Source organism: Myxine glutinosa, chromosome 8, assembly GCF_964187855.1.
Source record: "Myxine glutinosa chromosome 8, kmMyxGlut1.1, whole genome shotgun sequence".
NCBI classification, from domain to species: Eukaryota; Metazoa; Chordata; class Myxini; order Myxiniformes; family Myxinidae; genus Myxine; species Myxine glutinosa.
The window spans coordinates 168,284,513-168,291,921 of record NC_136268.1 but is presented as its reverse complement, the minus strand read 5'-3'; positions in this window follow the sequence as shown (position 1 = coordinate 168,291,921).

The following is a 7,409-nucleotide window of genomic DNA, read 5'->3' as shown; positions in this document are numbered from 1 at the left end:
AAAAGGCTCTAATTCGTTTTTGAACATCCTCAGAGCCATTGAGCAAGAGACCATCTTCTGCGAGAACACTCGCTATAGCCCTGAATGGACCTTTGCGTTTTTCCACCCCTTTGAGATAATTCAGGACATATTCATCCTCAGAAATAAACTGCAAACGAGAGCGCACATATGCCCCTCGTGCCTTCACACGACTACATGCTTTAAGGGTGCTCTTTTTTTCTTGGTATGCCTGCAGTTCAGTAGAGGTAAGTGTGGCCAGGTGCTTCTCAAGGTGCAGCAGTTCCTCTTCCAGTCTTTTGATCCCTAACCCAAGTGTTTTGCTCGATCCATACGAGTATTCCTGACACAGCAATTTCAATCGTACCTTGCCTACATCCCACCAGAATCCAAGTGAGCAAAATCTCCTTTTTTATTCCTCCAGGCTTGCCAAAAATTCAAAAAGATTGACAAAAAGGCTTCATCCTGACTTAAAGCATTGTTCAGGTGCCACAAGCCAGGGCCTCGCCTTGTTTCCACCAGGGAAAACTTAATCCAGGCCAAGTTGTGATCTGTGAAATGGGCAACTTTTATGCCGGAGTCACTGACACTCTTACACCAACGGTGAGACACGTAAATTCTATCGAGCCGGGATTGTGATATATGACCACCTCTGATACTCGTATACGTGAATGTTCTGTCTGTGGGGTGTTGTATGTGCCAAGTATCCCTCAAGTTTAACAGTGTTATGGTTTGTTGTAATATTCTTACAGAGGGATTATGCGGCTCCTGACCTATTCGATCAAGGGAGGGGTTTAGAGTGCAATTAAAGTCTCCTCCAAGAATTACACACTCTTCACCAGGCAAGGTGAGCATGAATCTCTGCAACCGGTTGAAGAAAATCCCCCTTGCAACTCCTACACAAGGTGCATAAATGTTGACGAAATTGACAACAAATTCTTCAAACTTTGCTTTTATATGTAGCAACCGCCCCACACTGGCTTCCTTTACGACAAGTATTTCAGGTTTCCTCTTTGGTGAAAAGAGGGTAGCGACTCCACAAGATGTGTCCGTTAGGTGACTGAAAAAGGCCAAGCCTTCCCATTGGTTTTCCCATCGGGATGCAGCCTCTGGGGTCGTGTGGGTTTCCTGCAAAAAGGTTACTTCAAGTTTTTCCTTCACACAGAATGACAATACCTGGTGCACACGGAATGCATCCTTACAGCCATTGACATTCAATGATCCTATTCGTAAGTTTGATGTCATTGTTGTATTGAGAGTTTTGTTTCTGTGAAATTCATCCTCCTAAACGAATTTATATTCAGGCCCGTAACTCAACAACTTTGCTAGAAACTTCCTGACTCGGGCTTGTTCGGCCGAGCCTGAAGTCCTTGTTTTATGTCCCTCTCTCCTTAGTGCATACAAGGAATGCACTAGCAAGTCATAATCTTTCCACCGTTTCAGCGCATTTTCCACTTTCTTCCTGCTATGCAAGCTTTGTTCCAGGAACTCGAGTATCTCCTGGCTGGGAATGCAGGAATGGTGCCCTGCCGGTAGGTCTGTCTCTAAACCAGTCAGTGACCCTTGATAGTCTTCCCCATCACCAATACTTTCCTCATCATCGCTGTCTGGAGGTTCAAGATCCTTCTCCTTTGGACTTGTACAATGTGTCAAGTCTTCTGCCATGTCGTCTCTCAAGGCTGACTTGGCATAATCTTCTGGCGCAGAGGAACGCTCCTTTCGCTCTGATGCGGCGGACGTTGCTACACCTGTGGGAATGGATGCCTCCTCCTCAGTTGGTATAGGAGATCCAACCTTTTGGGGTCGTAAAATAGAGATGTGCTCAACTATTCCCCTTTCTGCGCCAACAGTGAGTGAAGTGACATCACCTGAGATGTCGGTCAGTGCCAGCAACTTTATTGATGCTTGTGTGTCTGGTTCCTTCTCTCTGTCTGTCCCTCCGATGAATGCTACTTCAGAATCCTTTGAAACTTCGGTGTTAATCCTTCGGTTCAGAACTGCTCTTGTAGACGTTTCAATCCCTGGTTTATTTTGAAGCTTCGTTGCAGTTGTAATTATTGGATGCATTTTCTCAGGAGCCAACATCACAGTATCGTTTGGCCCTGTCAAGTCAGATACCTCTAGGTTGTTTGTCTTTTCCGTGCTGGGTTTACTACCTGACGGTCTCCCTTCCTGTTCATTCTTCAAACTGTCTTTGGGTGGATCTGAGAGAGAAGACTCTCCATATCCTGTCGTTTGATGAATAGTTTCCTCTTCTTCTTCTTCTTCTTCCATTTCTTCAGATTGGGTTACCACTCTTTTCTCCTTCAGAATACTAGGCGTTACAAATCCCTTTGACACATTACTTCCCGTGTCATCCTCAATTGTACCAGGGTGTTCCGTGGTCCCATCCTCTGCGGGTTCTGATTTCCTCTTCTGTGCTCTCTTTGCCTTCCCTGCTCCCACTGCCTGCCATTGATTTATGGCATCAGAAGAGTTGGGATGAGAAGCTGGTATAGAACTTTCTTGAGGGTCCACTGCCCTCGAGCACAAAGGAGCAACCGCCTCTCTTAGGTTACCTACAGTGACGCTGGGATCCTCTCGAGGCTGATCTGGACGTTGAGGAGCTGCAACCTCTTTAATGATGGTGGGGCAGTCTGCTCTCCTGTGATCCTTCGCTTTGCATACAAAACAACGGGGTTCGTTTGTCATATAAAACACCCTGTAATTCTTTCCGTCAAAAGGAATAACAAACGACCCCTCACATTCAGCCTCCTTTCCCAATTCAATGGATACTTGTCTTTTAAAAGACCAGACATGTTGTAGGGAGGGCTCATGACAGCCCAAAGACACAGGCTTGATGGGTGATCTCAACACTCCCAGTCGTTCCAGGAAAGGCACCACAACATTGTCAGGCACGTAAGGGGGTATATTAGATATAATTATCCTTGTACCAAGACTTGAGAGCGGCTCGACTTGTACAAAGAGTCCTCCCACACTAATCCCTTTCTCAATGGCCTTGTTTGCTGCAGCCTCTGAGTTAAGAAAGAACACAGCTTGTCCATACATTTTCGAGGCTGCAACTATCGTTGCTGGATCAACCACACCAGCGAGTGCGTTCACATAGGCCTCTATTTGGGTGATTTGTCCCAACTCGCATTTCACCCCGTGCTTCCTTGTTAACGCCTTAAACGGGTGGGCAGGGCGGTTCCCACCTGCACCAGAGGTAGTAGCGGCCATTTTTGCCCACGTACCATCCAGAGGCATGATTTACTATTAACGGTATATTTCCCGTCAAATGGAAATGGAAAAAAAATACCAATGAGCTCGTTCGCGAGCTTCTGTTTATTTTAGCACGACCGTACCGGTATGCTGATGATTAACTCAAAAGGATAATCAAACGCGCGTTGAGCAAATAACTTATCGGCTTAATCGCCAAAACTATGCAAATTTAGCACAGAAAGTCAAGGGTGATTAAGCAAAAACAAGGCAGTCAAACAGTTTGTGATACGCCGCAAATCGGGCGCGGCAAAACTAGTCCCACACGGGTGCGGCCGCACGCCGCGGCTAGGCCCGAACACAAAGGGCCAATAACTCAAACGGGACGTCAAAGTAAAGTAACAAAATGAACCAACTCGGTTCAAATAACCCAAATAAACCAAAAATACAAACGAAAACGGAAGAGGGTGAGATGGAAATGTCGAAAATAGCACGGCTCGAGGAGCAGCAAAATGGCGTGGCGTGGCGTAGTAGTAGTAGTAGTAGTAGTAGTAGTAGTCGTAGTTGTAGTAGTAGTAGTAGTAGTAGTAGGAGTAGCAGTCGTAGTAGTAGTAGTAGTTGTAGTAGTTCTGTTTTACAATTAAAATTTGAAAATTCCCTTCCTTCTACGAATACGTTTTGGCCGCCATTTTGTTTTTGCTCGTTTTGGTCGTCAAAAATTAAAAATTAAACTTGATAATAAAGCGCGGCGTTACGCGCGCTGCTTGTGAGCAAGGAGGAAGCGGACAAGCGGTAACATATAAACGTCTTTATTGTAAGACTACACTGTCACACTTCCGGGCTGGTCGCCCGGTGTATATCATGAGGCCACGCCTACCCCTCGGGCGTGGCCACCGCCCACTTGGTGCGTGGAATGATGTCACCACGCCAGTGGGCTTTTGTGTCCGCCACACGCGCCCCCCCAGAATTCCCGCGCACCTGGAGGGCCAGTTTGTGGGGCAGTCGAATGACCCGGCCGAAGCGCCCCCTAGCGATCGGCGGCGTCCGGGGTGCAGGGATACCAGGTGGGATGCCCCTGGCTGCCCCTGGGATGGGTGCAGGACCGGGGGGCGCCGTGGCGGCGGGGCTGGGCGGTGCCGGGGGTCTGCCCGCAGGAGGGCGGCCCCGACGTGGGGGTCGGGCCACTGGCGGTGGATGGTCCACATCGAGGTGGGCCGGCTTGAGGCGGTCTACCGAAACGCGGTCAGGAGTACCGCCGATGTCCAGGGTGAAGTGCTTCGCCCCGGTCTCCAGCACGCGGAAAGGCCCGTCGTACGGGGGCCGCAGTGGTGTCCGATGGGCATCGTGGCGGACGAAGACGTACTCCGCCGTGCGAAGCTCCGGGGCGACGTGCGTCGGTGGGTGCCCGTGGCATGCCGTTGGCACCGGGGCGAACCTCTGGGCGGTCTCTTGCAGAGCGGAGCGCTGCTGTGCCGCGGACCATGGTGCCGTGGAGTCGGGGAGGAACTCGCCCGGCACCCGCAGCGGTTGCCCGAAGACCAACTCCGCCGCGGATGCGCGCAGGTCCTCCTTGGGCGCCGTCCGGAGGCCCAGCAGGACCCAGGGGAGCCTGTCGACCCAGCCGCCGTCGCGGAGGGTGGCCCGGAGCGCGGCCTTCAATGAGCGGTGAAATCGCTCACACAGGCCGTTAGCCTGGGGGTGGTAGGCCGTGGTTCGGTGCAGCCGGACCCCGAGCCCCTGCGCAACCGCCCCCCAGAGCTCCGAGGTGAACTGGGGGCCGCGGTCGGATGAGATGTCTGAGGGGGCGCCGAACCGGGTGACCCAGGTGGCGATGAAAGCCTGCGCGACATCGGCCGCCGTTGTCGACGCCAAGGGCACGGCCTCCGGCCACCGGGTGGTGCGGTCCACCATGGTGAGGACGTGGGTGAAACCCCGCGAGGGGGGCAGAGGTCCCACCAGGTCCACGTGGACGTGGTCAAACCGGCGTTCCGGCACCGTGAACGGGGCCAACGGGGCTTGGGTGTGCCGGTGCACCTTGGCGCGCTGGCACGCGAGGCATCTCCTGGCCCAGCCGCGGACGGCCTTCCGGAGGCCATGCCAGACGAACTTGTCGGTGATCAGCCTTTGGGAGGCCCTCGCGCCCGGGTGGGACAGGCCGTGGATGGCGTCAAACACCTGGCGCTGCCAGCCCGCGGGCACAATGGGGCGAGGACGCCCGAGGGAGACGTCGCACAAGAGGGCCGCGCCCGCGCCGTCGAACGGCACCTCGGTGACGCGGAGGCCCGTGACGGCGGTCCGCAAGGCCTGGACGTCGGGGTCAGCGGCCTGGTCCGCTGCCATCCGGGCATAGTCGATGCCGAGGTGGACTGCGTGGGCGACGGCCCGGGAAAGGCAATCCGCAACCGGGTTGTCCTTCCCCGCGACGTGCTGGATGTCCGTCGTGTACTCGGACACGGCCGAGAGGTGACGCTGCTGCCGGGCCGACCACGGCTCGGTGACCTTGCCCATCGCGAAGATCAGCGGCTTGTGGTCGACGAAGGCAGTGAACGCCCGGCCCTCGAGCAGATGGCGGAAGTGCCTGACCGCCAAATGAAGTCCGAGCAACTCGCGGTCGAAGGTACTGTAACGGCGTTCGGGCGGGCGAAGCTGCCGGCTAAAGAACGCCAGCGGTTGCCAAGCTCCACGCACCCATTGCTCGTGCACCGCGCCCACCGCGTAGTCCGAGGCATCGGTGGTGAGGGCGATCAGTGCATCGGGCGCCGGGTGCGCGAGCATGGTGGCGTTAGCCAAGGCGAGCTTCGCGCCCGTGAACGCCGTGTCCATCTGCTCGGTCCAGGTAACGTCGCCTTTGCCCGGCTTACCTCGGAGAGCTTCGTGCAGGGGGCGCAGGAGCTGGGCGATACGGGGCAGGAACCGATGGTAAAAGTTCACCATGCCCAGGAACTCCTGCAGCCCTCTGATCGTGCGGGGGCGCAGAAACCCCTTCACCGCCTCCACCTTGGCCGGCAGGGGGACGGCTCCGTGCCTGGTGACACGGTGCCCCAGAAAATCGATTGTGGCGGCGCCGAACCGGCACTTTGCGGGGTTCACAATCAGGCCATGCTGGCCCAGGCGTTCGAAGAGCGTGCGGAGGTGGCGTAGGTGCTCTTCGCGGGACGCGCTGGCGACGAGGATATCGTCCAGGTAGACGTAGACAAAATCCAAGTCGCGCAGGACGCTGTCCATCAGTCGCTGGAACGCCTGAGCCGCATTCTTCAGACCAAAGGGCATGCGCAGGAACTCGAAGAGTCCGAATGGCGTGATGACCGCCGTCTTCGGGACGTCCTCCGGCCTGACGGGGACCTGATGGTAGCCGCGTATGAGGTCCACCTTCGAGAAGAAGGACCTGCCCGCCAAACGGGCGGAAAAGTCCTGAATGTGGGGGACGGGGTAGCGGTCGGGAGTCGTGGCGTCATTGAGACGGCGATAGTCCCCGCACGGTCGCCATCCCCCGCCGGGCTTCGGCACGATGTGCAGCGGCGACGCCCAAGCGCTCTCTGAGCGCTGAACGATGCCGAGTCGCTCCAGGGTAGCGAACCCCGCTTTTGCCACCGCCAGCTTCGTCGGCTCGAGGCGGCGTGCCCGGGCGTAGACCGGTGGCCCGACGGTGGGGATGTGATGGGCCACCCCGTGCTTGACGGCCCCCGCCGAGAAGGTGGGCCGCGTGAGGGCCGGGAAGCCGGCGAGGAGGCGGGTGAATGCGTCCGCTGCCGGAAGCGTACAGACCAACGTGGCCGGAACCGAATCGTTCGGCAAGCCGCTTGGCAAGCCGCTCGTTGAGCTGGGCAACGCACATGCGAGCGAGCTGAACGTCTCGGCCTGGACAAGCCGTCTGCGCTTGTCGTCGACCAGGAGCCCATTAGCGCACAGGAAGTCCGCGCCAAGCAGTGCCATGGGCATGTCGGCGGTGACGAACGTCCATCGGAAAACCTGCCCTCCAAACCGCAGAGAGAGGCAGCGTTTTCCGTACGTACGGATGGGCGTCCCGTTCACGGCAAGCAGCGCGGGGCCCCCACCCGCAGCGTGCTTGTCTGACGTGCCGGCGGGAATGACACTCACCTGTGCTCCCGTGTCGCACAGGTAACAGCGCCCGGAGAAGGTGTCCGTTATGAACAGCAGGCTGCTCGAACGGCCGGCGCTCATCGCCACAATTGAGCGCCGGCCCGGGCGTTTCC